Here is a 16252-nt window from a genome sequence, read left to right as displayed (position 1 = left end):
TAACACTCTGCTAGAGCAGTCCAGGTAATAATAGCAATAAGAAACAACAAGGAAAAAGTTAAGGAGCACTAATATAAATGAGACAGCAGTTCACTGACATTTTTAAGTCCCAGTAATGTTGATCCACCCATGAGCAGGTCTGAATTTATAGCAAAGGAGTAAGTGCATGACTACCCCTCAGAAAGCTTCTATTTCAAAAAGTGTCTGCATTGCCTGAAAATCAAGATCACGCTGCTGAAATTCCCACCTGTCCAATACTTTCTGTTTCCTCCTTGGTTTTCTTTTTCTCTCTACAGTGAACTGAGCTGCTCTAAGATTAATTTTCTGTGATTTTCAGGAAAAGTAGATACAGAAGGAACTGTGGACAAGCACTGAGGGCATCGAGCCCACAAGAGACTTAGCCTTTGTCCCCCTTGAGAAATGTATACAATGCCAGCTTGAGTGGACTCTGAAGCCTAGTTTTAATTAGAGAGAAGGTGAAATCAGATGAACCTACCTCTTGCTCAAATACTATTCTTTCCTCAGTATCCCTCTGTTCTCCAGAAAAATGGTCTTCTCCCCATTGGTGACCATTTATGCAGGCACAGGATCCAAACTCTTTTCCACTGTGTCCACACCACCTGCATGTTGTCTACCTCTCTATTGACAGCTTCCAATAAAAGCTTCCTTTAATAGAGTTGTCCTGACTCACAGGTGGGGGGGGGAGGGAAGCTGACCTCGCTGCAGCATCAAGAGTCTCTGACGCATTTTGGGAGGCTGTGGTTTCGGGTCTGAAAGAATTCAGCCTTGTTTTTGACTAAGTTTTACAGGTTTAACTTCCAAAATATCACCCTATAGCTCCATGTCCATTTGCAACTCGATGCCATTTAGTGGTTCAGCTTAGCACTATTCAGGGCTTTAGGCATACGCTTGGCAAATTAGCAGTACTCACCAGCAGAAGAGAGTTTCTCAGAAACACAGCCACCCAGGCTCCTGGCTGGCTCCACCTCTTGTCCACCCACTCCCAGTTTCAGACATTTCGCATTCCAAAACTGGAAGTGTCTATGCAACATAAGGTCACGTTATTGCACAATGTGCTCTGCTCCTTCTAAGAGCCACTGCATCCTCAAAAGTACATCAACTGTAACAGCAAGAGAGCTGTTTACAGTGAGTTTCTATCTGAGTGGGAGTATTTTCTCCAAGAATCTTACAACAAGGACATGAAGTGTATGACTCTTCCCTACATTTGGTAAAATTGTTACCAAGATGGCATTTATTTCGTATTTCCACATCAGCATTCCTTCCCCTTTAAGCTGCCTTTTGAAAAATTGAGCATTAATTTTTACACTTCCCCAAAGTATTTCTGTGCTGGATAATTTTAGGACATGCTAAACAGAACAATTTCTGCCTATCTTAAATTTAGAACTGAGGCCATTCGTAGCTTTTGCAATGCAACTGTGAAATACAACTGATTGTCACCAATGTGTGCGTTTTGCTAATATTTTTTCTTGCCAAATGGTCTGAATAATTGCTATGATCCCTCCTTCATTTAGTCTTTAGATTCTAACAGGTGAATGAAATCTCCATTTCAATTATAACTGGAGAACACCGCCTCTTTTAGTATAGGGGATTAAAACTGATGTGGGCTTTATTTTTTTCCCCAAAGGACAGTACACAGGTGGAAATGGTGGTGTCACATTGTGTTATCTTTGAAACTCTGTTCAGCTTTGCAGTTAAAATTAAATCTTGGCTGTTAGCACTGAAAGGCTATTAGGTGTTCCCTTGAATGCCAGTGAGTTATATTGGTATCTCCTAAAGTCAATTTTTGACATATTTAAATAAAGAATAAATGACCAGTCCTTATGTGCCCTCTCTTCTTTCAATTCAGATTCATCACCTTTGTCCTCAGCACCACCAGGGCAGCTGAGCAGTGGGGAAGCAGACGTGTTTGGGGCCAGGGGGTCCTAGCACCCTCTGATGAGATCAGGGATGGTGACGGGGCTAAGGGGTAAGGCAGCTCTCAAAAAGCCCTCCTGATTTCACAGCCAAGCGAGCTCTTTGTAAGCTGTCACTCCCATCCTCCCAGAAGTGAGAAGGTTCAGATCCAGCAGCCAGCATTCAGCAATTTGATTCAGGCCATGCAGTGAATTATGACGGCCAAAACAAACCAGTGACAGAGTAAGAAGGAGAGGGAAATAGAATCCTATGAGATGGGCAGAACAAGGGACAGAGGAGGACTTTTGCACTTATCTGCTTCATTAGATGCACTGGCAACGTGCTTTGCTGTAGGTAAGTGTAGCCTGGGATTTTCACTCTGACTCATTCATTCGGAAGATGTAACATGATTGAGAGTCAACTGCCCTTCATCCCATGGAAGAGATACTTAAAATGGAGCTAATGGTTTAAAGTTACTTAGCTCCTGTTTGTCTGTGAGCAAGTAAAAGGTTAGACTGTAATATTTAACCACAACTCCCGCGTCTGTCTGAGAAGCGCAGAGGAGGCTACCTGAAGAAAAGTCAGACATCTGCCACGCTGCTTCCTGTGTGCACCGGGTGAAGAAATCTGCGCCAGCCTTCAGCCTCATGTAGATAGCGAGCTTCCTTCAGCACAGTGGCTGTCACGCAGCATGCTTTCTGGTACAGCCCACTTCCTTCTGGGGGACATTTCCCTCAGGGACAGCAGGGGCTAGTGCTCGGCGCATGCCACCAGCCGCGATCATCAAATCTGCTGGCTGGTCACCATGCACTATAGCCAAAGGTTTAGTGCTTTAAGTAGAACTGGCTGCATGTCTAAATGAGAACAGGATGAAGAACCAATGAGGGATAGCAAGACAAAGAGAAAGATTCATAGAAGTCTGGAGATACAGTACCATAAAGCGAACACAGCATCTACTACAAATCTTTGTGAACTATTCAAACTGTTACTTTAAAAAGTAAAAGTGGTATGTGAACTCATTGTTTTTTAACGTTCATCCGTAAGAGGTCACTGTGTGATACAATGAACACTTTGGTGTCAGCGGCATTCCTCTCCCTTCCCACATGCTCAGCACCAGGTGTCCAGTCACCTACAGTAATGTCCCAGCCACCACCCAGCTGCCTCTCCTAGGGACAGTTCGGGCAGCCAATAAAGCAAGACGTGTGTGGGAGTCCTTCACTTTGATCGTGTGACCTTAGCCAATCACTTAAAGGTACTTACTTTTTATTCCCCATTAATCTCAAATGGAATCCAAGAGTTTTACAACTCCCGTGGATGTTTTAAATAGCCAGTAAAAAATACACAAAAATTTAGGAAACTGAGTTTGAACAGCAAAGATATAAGCTCACAAACAGCCAAGGCTCCTCTGGTTTCCCAGGGTTTGGGGCCTCTATTTTAGTATCTGTTTCACTATGACATTGTATTTTCAGTAGTTAGTAGATTTTTTCACAAGGGTGACTACAATACAGTGTGGGACACAGAGGACTGTCAAAGTGACCTGCCCACAGGAACTTCTTAAGCATAAAGTTTTTGTACAGCCTTTCACCATGAGACAAGAGGGAATAACAGGCAGATGCAACTTAATGGCAACTAAAACCATTTTAGCTCAATTCAGCTGATCGAAGATCTTCATGGAGTAAAGTGACTTAAAGGGAAGTATTTCATTCAGAGATTTCCATGGGAAAACAAAAACAAAAAAATAAATATAGCAATATGGAGATTTTCCAGTGGAAAACTTGTTCTTGTGGAAATTCCTCTTTCAATTGACAAATTGTTTTTATGGGAAATTCCTAAGCAGCTGTAGGCACAGCCCTCATGCTGAGAAGTTTAAAAGCAGCTCATGTCTGACCCAGTGCCCTCAGATTTCCCACATCAGATAAACTGTAAGAGCAGAGCCCTCATCTTTCCCTTACTCCCATGCATACCCTACAGCACACAAGCGGTCCCTCCACTGGCACGACAGTATATTGACTGCAGCGGCAGTACGCACGTGGCTACAGAGGGGATGCTTGGAGGATTAATCTTTTAATGTCCCAAATCAAGATTAATTAAAGGCTCTTATATGTAAGCTGTCCCTAATGCTCTGATACTGGTAAAGCTGTTGTTGGCTTCAGCAACAGGTTTACCTGCACTAGGGATTGCAGGCTTGGGAGAGTCTTAAATGTAGCTCGTCACAGTAGACTGCACCAGAGAGAGAAAACTTGCAGCTGACTTTTATGTGATTATGTGAACGGTCACAAATCATGGATGTAACTCCATTGTTATTAATTGTTTTACACTGGCTTAAACCCATCAATAAGAACTACATGCTCCACAGCTAACATTATAGAGAGTAAGACAAACATTTTTAGTGAGCTGGCTAAGGGTATTCTAAATTTGCGGGACCACTAAGTAAGCGTCTCCTTTACAGAGTAATGTTAGAAAAGCTTAAACCATTCATTACAATATCTTCCTTCTATCAAGCACTTTAGCATGAAACATTGTACTGTGTAAACAGGATAGTAATCATATTTATGGCAGGGCTCAAAGTACCTCAGAAAGTCAGAGGAAAAGCTATTAAAGTAGGCAGGCTTGTACAACCCCTCAACAGTCCAGAAAGGTACCGAGCACCTAAATCATTCACCTAAATATTTGCAGTGATTTACAGTATTTCTGCACCAACCCTGTATTTTCACACTAACACATTTTTAACACAAAATAAAATGTAGATCCCAGTGAATTAAAAAAGTTAATTCTATTGACTTCATGGCACTGGTCTTCACAACTTACTCTCAAGACTAGTTGCCTCTTTCCCAACTACCTTCTGTCCCATATAGCCTATCCCACAGTAGAGCAGATCCAGCATTCCCCAAAGCGAGCCAAGCTGGAGGAGCTCAAGCACAGCAGAGCTGTGGCAGGAGCGGGAGCCCCAAGGTGCCATTGAAGAGGCTGTCAGCAGCTGGCCGCCTGCCAGGTGCTGCGGGCTACGAGGTGAAGGGGTGGACAAAGGCCACTGCTCAGCTGCTACAGTGACCTTCAGCTATGCTGATCTGCCACAGGAATGCACCCCCTGGCCATGCTCATGTTTCTAAACTGCACGCTTTCTTGGCTACCCGCAACACTATGTACACACGTGTGATACTGAGTTAGCACACATGCACAGCCCATGTCCACACCGCACAGTAGGCCGACGAGTTCCCCTCCACCCCTGACCACAAAGTGGCCACCCAGTTACAGCAGGGCTCCTGCTGCTCTGCGCCCAGGGAACGCAGCAGCCACACATGCTCACTGAGGCGTGCTGCATGGCTGTCAAAATCATACACACTGAGATCGAATTTCAAGCAACATGAACTTGAGAGATCAGTTAAAAAATCCTGCGTCTCTCCACCTAAAGGAGTTATTCTTTTGGGACATCACAGCAATAAAATACAATCATGGGGAAAACCTTACTGATACAAGCTTTCTTACTGAAGTGACAAGAAGGGCATTTATTTTCAGAGTCGGACACTCGAAGGAATTCTCCACATGCTAGATAGCATAAGCTGTCTTTTCCAGTATATAACAGAGATACTTCTACTACACTGAAACACATGTGATAAGAGAAGAGGGCCCAGGCTCTTCTCCATATTCTCTGCATACCTGTTACTATCACACAGCTGCTCTCAAGTCTACAGTTTCCTGTGCAGCACAAACTGCATACCACTTCCCCTACGGAAAAAAAAAAAAAAAACAACAAAAAAAAGCCTTGCTCATTCTTAATTGACGATGGAAATACTGTCATATTTTCCACTAGCCAAGCTTGAAACCATTAGTGAACGAACCTTCATTAATTTTTCCACAACATTTTGCAGAAATGTCAGGAAACAGCTGCACCAGAAATGCTTAACTGTCCTTATCACTAGGGCTTCATTGGCCAACTTCAAATTATATAGGTTTTCTTCTTTCAAAACTCTACATTCAGTGATGGTTTTTGTTATTCTTTAGTTGACTGTCTCAATACACTATTTTCTCTTCAGAAGTATCTGATTACACAGGTTCAGTGGCACACAGACATTTTATGACCAGTGGAAGAATTTGTAGAGTTTGGAGCTGCATACTTCTAGGAAAAGACTACTTCCTGCAGATTGCTCAGCTGTGTCTTTCTTGGATCAAATTCAATGAAATTCAAAACTTGCAGTCAAATTGTATTTGCCAGTCAGACTGAATTCATTACACTGACATAAACTCTTCTTGCTGCATTTTCTTACTCCTTTTCTCTCCTGTCCTACTCTTTTGCTTTCCCTTTTTCTCTCCCCACACTCTCTCTCTCACCTCTTCTTTGAGCTATATCATGTGTCAAAACTGATCATACAATGCCCTGTACATTTTCTGGCAAAAAGAAGTGGAACAGTATACGTCATCATTCCAAACATGCAACCACCAAGATGCTAGAAGGCTTCGTACAAAGTAACAGTGCAGCCATCTGGAGATAACTGCTAGCATGGATCTGAGATTCCAGCTGGTTGAAACTTTGCAGTCCCAGAACTTTTTAGTGAAGCATCAGTGAGCAAGAGACTCCGCTCGCACAGATCTGCACAGGGTGCTGGATATTATGTAATTTTTCAAATATGTAAATCCTTCAAATTTCTAGTAAGAATGCAGCAACAAAAAGCAAGGTTCACAGGATTACTTTTAAAGACTGACAAATGCTAGATTCCTTGTTTCTATTTTGAAATATTTAATTTAGCACTACTACAGCATGGCATGTTACAATAATTCTGCATCTATGTCACTGGCAGATTTAGAATTGCAACTGTTCACTCTACGTCCTCATTGAAGCTGTAAGCCTTGAATGTGTAACCTTAGAATATTTTTAGACAGAGGGAAATACAGATGCAAATAGGTGTATATATACACATATTGGAAGTTACATAAAATGAATCCCATCAAGTGTGGTTCACTGTTGATGTTGTTATCACATCCTACCCCTAACAAAAGGTAGGTTACTTGCAGAAATGATACAGCCACATAAATAGAGGTTTATCTAGGTATTACAGAGAAAGAATCCTTCCTGCTGCCTGTAATTCAAACTGATTTACATTTCTTGCTTTTTAAATGGGTCCTTCCACAGCAGCCTGCACTGCAGCACAGAATCCAGGTACACCTCTGCTCAGGAGGAGCCAGCTGCTGATGACCTCACCCTGGGCTAGGTCAGCTCCTGAGCACCCCCACTGCCTCCAGCGGGTACCCATACGCCTGGCAGGTCCTGGCCCACAATGCCAAACATAGGCCAGCACTGCTATTTCATTGGTGCAGTGCCAGCTACCCCAGACCCCCCCCCCCCCATTTTTAAATTAGTCTACCAAGATATTTGCTCAGACAGCAGAAATTGCAGTACACTATATTCTACTTAAAATACACATGAATATATATGGGTTCTATTTACAAGATATGAAATACTGCCAAAAGCATCCAATTTTTTTAAGGATTCAGTTTTAAAATACACAATGCTGAATTTCTCCTTCATGATATCCTTATCTGTCTCTGTTCTAGTTTGAAAGCAGTACCTTGTGGTGCCTGAGGATTTCAAGGACCATGGCCTTCCAATATATGGCAGGTTAACATGCTGCCAGCTATCCTATAGCCATCTATGACTGCACAGGAGATGCACGAAGCACACCTTGTGTATGGGGAAAATATGAAGCTACGTTGTTAGATTTCACCAGACAAGACCTGATTTTTATTTTTCAGGGGGGACTCTGAAATCAACAGAGGATAAATACTGCACCACCAGTGCACCCCCTCGCCAACAGAAGGGTGTCGCAGCTTCCCAAGGGGACAAGGGCTGGCGGGCGGCAGCTGCGGCAGTCGCGGGCGTTCTTCCTCCACATCCTGCCCGGCTCTGGCCCCCCGCGCCCCCCGCCAACGCCTGCAGCCCCGCCGGTGCCCAGGCCCTGTGGCAGCAGGGGCCCCTGGCAGCAATTCAGCCACGGCAGCGCTCTGTGCCCGGGGACTGGGAGCCTGGAAGTGGCAGCACCCCTTTCTGCCTCCTATGGGTGTTTTCGAGTCTCTTCCCTCCCACCTCAGGCTGTGGGAGAACAAGCAAATAAATGTGTGTTGGCCTGCCACCCTGCTCGACCACCTCCTGGCCATGGAGGAAGAAACACGTTTGAACTCTCTCTGACTAATAGCGGGACAAGAAACGAGTGCTCTCGCTTCCCCCCCGAGTTTGCACACCTTGAACTCAAACCGCCTCAAAGACACAGCTGCCTCCTATTCACACCATCAGCAATGAGCAGCAGGATCTAGGGGCAATGTCATCACAAAAAGGAAGACCTTGAACTTGCTTCACCCTTTGCATAGTCATTTATATTTGAGCAAAGTGGATAACAGCTCCTTTAGCACCAAGGTAGTGGCATTTTATGCTCGTTTGGCATTCACTTTACCCAGGTATAAATAGCAAAAGGTTTCAGGCAGTTGAGAATCGGGACTAGTATCTTCAAAGGATTCTCTGAGACAAAATAAAGCAGCTAGTCCTCCACACCATGGCTTGTGCAATCTCAGTCTGCTGCAAGAATCGTTCCCTGCAGGGCGCCTGGGACTGCTGGTTTGGCAGCATTGCATGCTCCAGCCTTCAGAGAAAATGTGCCCTCCTATCATCCCGTATCTAGTGGTGGAATCAGACTGCAAGCTTTCATCTGTAAAGTAGGCAGTAATAGGGTTCAGTTTCCTAATGGGAGCCTTTTATTAGCTCACTCAGTGTATTTACTACCAGTAAACATCAGTATTTAGTGCTTGCCTTAATATCCTTAGCACACAAGGTAGTGGTACATATTATCATAGTTACAATAACATTGGTCTGAACTACGTTAATTGAGAGCATCATTCTAAAATTCAATTGTTCCAAACAAAAAAGTAAAGCGTGCCATTACTCGGCTGACACATTATCAGGATGAGTTCTCAGCGTACAAGAGAGCCACGGCAATAAGGGCCCAGTGCACAGAAGTACCATTAAGGTATACACTAATGAAACCTGAAAAATTTATGCTAAAACCCCGTTTCAGAGGATGGCCACCATGCTCTTGTGTACCAAAGTTCTCAGTTTTCCACTTAAATCCTGCCTGGTGAGTCAGGATGTGGCTAGGTTTCTGTACTGCAGGAGTATTCCATTACTCCTGCTTATAAATTTCACACACTGTTAATGCTTCCCAAACTGGCAACAGAGCTCAGGGGTCCATGAGGACCGTTTGATTTTCCTGCTGAACTTTCAACATAAATTCCACAGGACCTATGGCAGGGATGATGCCTTCTTTTTTGCCGACATGTTCATTGGTAACACCCCTGCTGAGATCCATGAGGTCGCACCCTCTCACCCCCAAGGTGATACCAGGCTGTACAGAATGATCTCGGTTAGCTCCCAGAGACTGTCGAGGGGAAAGAGTGCAAGGCAGATACACACAACTTCCATTGCCAGGACTTGGAGAGGGATCCAGAAGAAGAGATATCCCATATAGCACCACCCTGGGCTGCAGAATATTTGGGATCAGTTCCAGGTTTGAACAAAGGCTCAAGGAACAGCCCACCTCAATTTAACCCTCTCCACTCTTTCCTTCAATTCATATATAGAATGAAACATAGGTCCAACACCATTTACATAGTTCTGAAAAGCCTGAGGGTTTTATCTCAAGATACATTCTGCGTTTTCTTTGAACACCTCCTCCTGTGGTTATGATATCACATGAGAATCTCCAGTGTCTTCCTTATATGCCTAGCTCCTATGGTGGCAGATAAATATTGGATAATTAAAAAAAAAAAAAAAAAAAACAACACAAAACAGAAGGCCAATGAGAAGGATCAAACTTTTTCTTAACTTTTCACTATTTCAAGCCAGTCTCATTAAATTCTGAGGTCTAACAATTATCTGACCATCAAGGATGTGCCCGTACAGAGATTAGAGAAGAGGAGTGTTGCTGTTAGCTCTGCCTCTTTGAACCTGCCTCTCCACGTGTCAGTGGCACTCAGGTCGCAGAGACTAATACTGCAACACCGCAATTAGCCTGCCTCATTAAACCTGCCAATCCACATATCAGTGGCGCTCAGATCGCAGACTAATGCTGCAGGAGGTTAAGACCTTCACGGGGACACCAGTACAAACACCAATATGATGGATACAAAATGTCCGTTTATTAAATTGTGTATCCCACCTATATACCTTCACCAAGTACCTCCTTCGTGGGTGTGCCCTTAACATTACAAGCCTATCCATCACCTTACCTCGTAACAAGGGAGGGCTACAGCTATTCCTTCCGTACATCGCGAGATCTTCCGAACGCCACTCCCTACAGAGGAGCTTCTCAGTGTCTCAGGTCTCCTCCAGCAACAAAAGTAACTCTGTCTGTACTGCACGCAGGCACAACTTTGAGACAAAGTCAATGTGAAACCTGTCCAAACTGTGACTACCAACCCAAATAAACGTGGAGCTGCAATGAGTAGCCAAAAACAGACCTTTTCTTGACAAGATAAACTGGCTTCAAAACTGATGCCACAGTAAGACTGCTGTTGGGTATCCACTAACTTTAAGCTAGCTTGGGTGTCATACTACAAAGTCAGCACTTTCATAACTGCAGTTTCTATGTGCCCAAGTGTTCAAGACCCAGAGGAAAAAATAAACCTTGAACAGTATTGTCAATAGAACACTTGAAACTGCAAGACAGTGAAGCAAAAATCATCAACTTATACTTTAGGACAATTTAAAAATGAAAAAAAACCGTTTCAGATATCAAAACTCCACTCACTATTTCTTCTTGTATTTTTACAAGTCCATTTTTCTGTTTATTTGGTTCAAAACCCGTGCTCCCTGGATGCTTGATGGAAGAACTGGATAGAAGAGGGAAAGCGGCAAACCAAATATTTGGACAAAGCAAAGACAGTACTTTCAAATGAAGAAAAATATAACCTGCCCCAAAAACTAAATACTTCTGATTTCAGCAAGAGCTGACTTCAGCTGTAACAAAAGGACATGTAATCAGTATTTAAACGTGAGTGACTTCCACATGAAGCCTTCTGAGAATGAAAAACTATCCACTTGGGCCCACTCCCTCAGTTCACTCAAACTCATCCATTCTTTGCTCTCCTACCTGGCGGCTGCTGTCAAAGGTGCAAGTGAGTAATGGTTCCAGTCAAGGCAATTTGGTTCACCACTCCAGCAAATATGGCTGTTGACTCTCTCATCCACCTATTTGGAAAACAAATATGAAAGATTTTTAAGGATTGTGGTCAATTCAGCCTGTTGTTTGATTTTATAACCTAATTGACATTATGGCGTTGGCTACATCAATATGTGTAGAGCTTCAGAGATTCAGTCACAGTCCTTCTCGCTACTCAGGTCCTTTTTCCCTCAGAGCATTGTGGCACTAGCAATCAACAGCTGTCCTGTGGTTTCCAACTTGCTGTGGGCAACTGATCAACTGATATATTCTGAGGTCGAAACAATAGACACACAAGAGCAAAAGGTGCACATAATGATGTATTTTCAAACATGATGTATACAACAAGCAGTGTAAACACACAAAGCACGGAAGTGCCTTTGTAGTCTATTTACCTTTAGGGCTTGCAGTTCCAGGTTTTCTGACTTATTTCTGCCTAATTTTGAAAAGATCATGCCCAAATCAGAATTTAAGAGCACATATTTTTTAATTAAATGCAAATACTTTTCTGTTATTAAATCAGAGCATTGCAATTGTCTTTCATTCTGCTTCTTTCCTGTCTAGCGCTGTGCTTTAGAAGTGAGATCACATCTAAAAATTCCTTTCCATGTGATGCTAGCTGTTTTAGAAAATAAGTTATTAGTGTACACTGTGACAGTCACGCATAAACCTTACATCTCTCTTCACATGTGATGGTACTCTGGGAAAGACCACAAAAAGGCACTTTCTATATACAAAAGACCTGCTGTAGGCATGTATGCAGGAGTGATGTACGCCTGTGCATGTGTGGCGCAGAGCACCTGGAGATGTGTTTGTTAATGTGTTAGACGTGTTAGACAGCTACAGGCTGCCCTATTTACACCTGCAGGGAGGGGTTATTGAATACATGGAGGCTACCCTTAATCAGGGCATACAGACAATGCACCAGGAACTGGAGACTCATTTCTAATTTGCACATAATAGAGCTGACTGAAATGCCCACCTCATTAATACTGAAACAAACCTTCAGTGATCTTCTAGTGATCCAATGGGCCTGGCTATTCTGATTTTGTTGACGACCAGCCTGAACACACAGACAACCACAGAGCACATTTTGCCCAGGGCACTTGCTTTCAGGCTTCCCTGTGTCCTTGAACATCCACACGTGAGATGCCACCTCAGCTGATGTGACAGGGATGGGCAATGTGTGCAAGACATCCCAGGGTGGATGTGCTCCTGGACAGGTCTGCAGCCCAGGGGAGCAGAGAGTCCCAGCAGGAAGGGCAGCTCGTGTCGCCCCTTCTCCTGCTCTTTGCCCTGGCCATGATGCTGCACCCTGGCTGGCCACTGTCTCGGGGCAGTCAGGTCACTGCAGCAGGTGAAGGTACCTGCTCCTCAAGGGCTTACACACATCATAGCAGAGGAGCATGCCAGAGGACTTGGGACAGGAAAATCTCAAACACAGCACACAGACCTGGCCTTGCAGATCTGTGCCCATGGCCTGACCATACTGGCACTGAAGCCAACAGCAAACCTCCCTCTGGTTTCAGCAAGTGCCACAGCTGCCCACGCTGCCCCATACACAGGGCAACGCCTCTCCACCATGGAGGGGGCGACACACAGCACTTCCATCCCTAGCAGAGTGCGGATGTGAGCTGGTAGAAACAGGTTGAGAAAAGCTGAAGGGTAAAGCAGGCCTGGAACCGATTAGCAATAAAAGGCATATGCTCTGCTTTTTTTTTTTTTTCCTGTAATGTTTGCTATCAGCAACAAAAACAAATAGCAAATGACAATGTGTTGCTGACCAGCAATGGCAACAGTGGTCTATACAGGCATCTGAGTATATAAAATAACATATGCTCTGGCTCCAGACCTTGACACTTTATCACATCAATGTACAGCTTTCTAGGAAATTATCTGGATGTGGAGCCAGGAACCACTTTTGAACCTTTGAACAGACAGGGCCCAATACGGTTTTAATCTGTGAGTGAAACCTTGGCACGGCTGGACTCAAGGGCAAAACTCTGTTTTCAGCAGGGCCAGTATTTCACTCGCTACTTTTACAACTGGCCTGAGGAAAGTTCCAGTCGAAAAACAAAGCAAATCAATAAAGAAGTCATGAGTCCTTATTCTTCCATCCTTCAGCTGGACCTAGGGGGACTCTGAATTGCAGCGTCTTCTCCCTGGTGTGGCATGGATACCTTCCAGCCCCCAAGCAGGTCATCCTGTGCTTTCATAGGCCTAACTGGCTTTAGTGATGTTGGCTATACTTGCACACAGTTATTTTTAATTAACGTGCATTGTGAATCAGTTTATCTAATCTGCAACCCAGAGACAAAGGTCTTTATTCTCATTTACACTAAATCTTCTCTATAGCACCCTAGAAGGAGCAGAGGGGACCTTCATGAAGAGAGAATGAATCCACAAGTGAAAAAGATGTAATTTATAAAACAAAATCACGTTGCTGCTGCTCCAGCTTCATAAAGAGTATTTAAACTGAAATCCATGAGGAACACTATATTCAATTTTCCCTATTTTTTTTTAGTTCTTAACCGATGGGAACCAGCGTCTTCCCTCTCACTGTGGTAACCTCACTGTCTTCAATAGCATTCCTCAAAGGATACCTTAGCATCCAATCCAAGTGTGAAAGACTCCCCCTGATTTCAGTGAAGGCTGGATCGGTTTCTTGAGTCTTTAAGAAGCTTACAATTAGGCAAAGTCTTATCCAGAGCAAGATCTGGTTAAGGACAGTAAGACTTTGTCTAGCCAGTACTACCGCATCTCCTTACTAACCTGCCATCTTATGGCAGCACTGGTGCTAGAAAACAGGACGCGGTGTGAGGGAACAGCCAACCTGCAGAGTCTCTAAAAACCCCAGATAATGCGTGTGTCATCAAACAGGATTTTACTGCCCAATTAAAGCTCCCAGAGGCATTGTTGTGATACTAAAACCAGGAACTTTTAATTTGTTTTTATCACCACATTAGTAAAAATTTGTGCAATCCTTGTTTCTTTGGCAGCAAAAGTAAAGGATCATGCCTTCACTGACTGCTCACCAAAGACAGACAGCAATGCAACCACCGCTGCTGAGCATTTGCTAGTGCTTGGTCATATCTGGTCACAACTCTCCTAACCTGCTGCAATTGTTTGCCAGCTGTGGAAACTAAGATTAAACAAGCACATCAGAATGGAAATGAGCGTATGAGAACCACAGTATGTTTTACTGCTTGGAAGAGTTTTTTTCAATTTGAACTTTGTACCTCAGACACTCAGGGATTAGCCTTTTACACGGGACCTGGAAACACACAGGCAGAAGTGCTCTGATAATGACTCTTACACCGTCTGCTTTTGAAAAACTGCGAGCTTCTCCCTTGGCAGCCTCCCGTAATTATTTTGTAATTGTAAAACTACACCTTTCATGGTGAAACAAAGATGTAGCAGTAGGCATAGGCAACATTTGACCATAAAGATTAATTCCTTTCATGGATCAACAAGAAGGACGACTTTGTTTAATATTACTTCTTATACATCTGTTACACTGACACTGTAAGGTCACTTGGGGGTAGGGGGGTGACAGGGAGATTCCTGTGCACTTTACAAGGTTAAAAATATCAGAAATCTCACGTGTATTTTAATCAGAAACTAAAGTTTAAGGAAAGCAACTGGATAATATTTATTTTAGTGCTAATTATTCAAATGTTCTGAAATAGCACAATAAATGGGTGAGATTGCCTCAAGAGTGCAAAGAGCAAATAAAGCCATGCCCGTGTTACACCTGAACTGGCTTGCAGCCAATAGCGTTCCAGCACAGACTGTACCTTACCATGGTTTGGGAATTTACCTAAAGCCTCAGTTTGACCCGGTCTGTAAGAAAGACAGGTGACATTTAAATTGCAGCCAGGTTCCAGGATTGCATAGGATAATTCCTATTAGAGCCAGGCAACACAGGTAGAAAAATGTTCACACTTCTGCAGCATACCACCCAAGAACTTGAATTCATGGCTGGTAACTCAAAGCAGTGAGGCTGTACAAAAATCTCCCACTTCTTCTCCATGGGTTCAAATCTCCATTTACAGATGTTTTCTTACTAAATACAATGAATTGACCATGCAAGCTGCTGTACTGTAGTATATAGAGACTGTGAACGCAGTCTGTGTGGATTTTCTAATGCTCTCTTTGCCTCCTTTCTCCTTTTCAAACACAGAAAGTCTGGAGAACTCTATGAATTACAGTCTGTAATGGGAGAAGAAAGAAGTCTAAGATTTGCTTGATTGCAGCTATGATGCATTAAACTCCAGGCATCAATCTCAATCTCAGTACCTCTTCTCTGAATGGGCACTATTTTACAGTTACCACTCTCTAAACAAAGCACAATTTATTATACACACAATTTGATAGCTACAGCAGCTAAGACTAGAAGCAAAAATGTCTTCCTTGAGGAAGGTAAAAGAAATGTCATACTTTAAATTGACTTCACATGATCAATGGCAGAACACAGTCATCTGAGAAATGATGTTCATGTCTTGATCAAATGCAATCATACCGTATGCAATTTGGAAAAAGTGGAAGAAAATTATTCCCATTACTTTACTGGTGTTCTTAATGTGTTCACACAAATCATCTGTGAATAGATGAATTAAAATACTTACAGTGTCTCTACCTTTGCCCTCTTAATTCCAGGTCATTCTGGCAGCTCTCAATACTGCAGAAATAGGTTTTCCTACAAGTAGTTTGATGAAATTAATGGATCAAATCTTGAACTACCTCCAAAGTTAAAGGGATATAATTTATTTTTTGAATCAAATGTCTCTATGCTGTACACATTTTCGTCTTCATTACTAAAACAGAAAGACATTTGAAGCCTAATTTATTTTTCAGTATTTATGCTTTTTTTGTTTTCCACATTTTTCTCAATAGGAGTGTGACAGCCCATTTAAATTTTGTTTATTGACAGCTTTTCTTCCTTTTAGTATCCTACATGCTAGCACCATGTTGCAGATCTGGATGCAAAGAGCACCAAGAAATCTTTGTAAAATTTTCATTTATTGAAATTTATACATGCATGAATTTATATGCATACAGACTTGTGTGTCTATACATAAATATAGACATGTATATATGCATATATGTGTATGCATATATGTGTGTATGTATAC

The 16252-nt window shown here is 42.9% G+C and overlaps 1 protein-coding gene across 12 annotated transcripts in view; it reads right to left on the bottom strand.

The window, feature by feature from the left end:
* The window catches only part of HIVEP2 (HIVEP zinc finger 2), a 142849-nt gene that overhangs the window by 42306 nt on the left and 84291 nt on the right, over nucleotides 1–16252 (bottom strand). For 11 of the 12 annotated variants that reach the window (XM_074818904.1, XM_074818901.1, XM_074818905.1 and 8 more), the window contains one exon: nucleotides 11049–11146. The exons of the other annotated variant lie outside the window; for it this stretch is intronic. The gene's annotated coding sequence lies outside the window, so the exon portion shown is untranslated. The remainder of the gene's footprint in view (nucleotides 1–11048; nucleotides 11147–16252) is intronic. 12 annotated transcript variants of the gene reach the window in all.

This window comes from Strix aluco, chromosome 3, assembly GCF_031877795.1.
Source record: "Strix aluco isolate bStrAlu1 chromosome 3, bStrAlu1.hap1, whole genome shotgun sequence".
In the NCBI taxonomy this organism is placed as follows: domain Eukaryota; kingdom Metazoa; phylum Chordata; class Aves; order Strigiformes; family Strigidae; genus Strix; species Strix aluco.
This window is presented reverse-complemented; position numbering and strand designations above follow the sequence as displayed.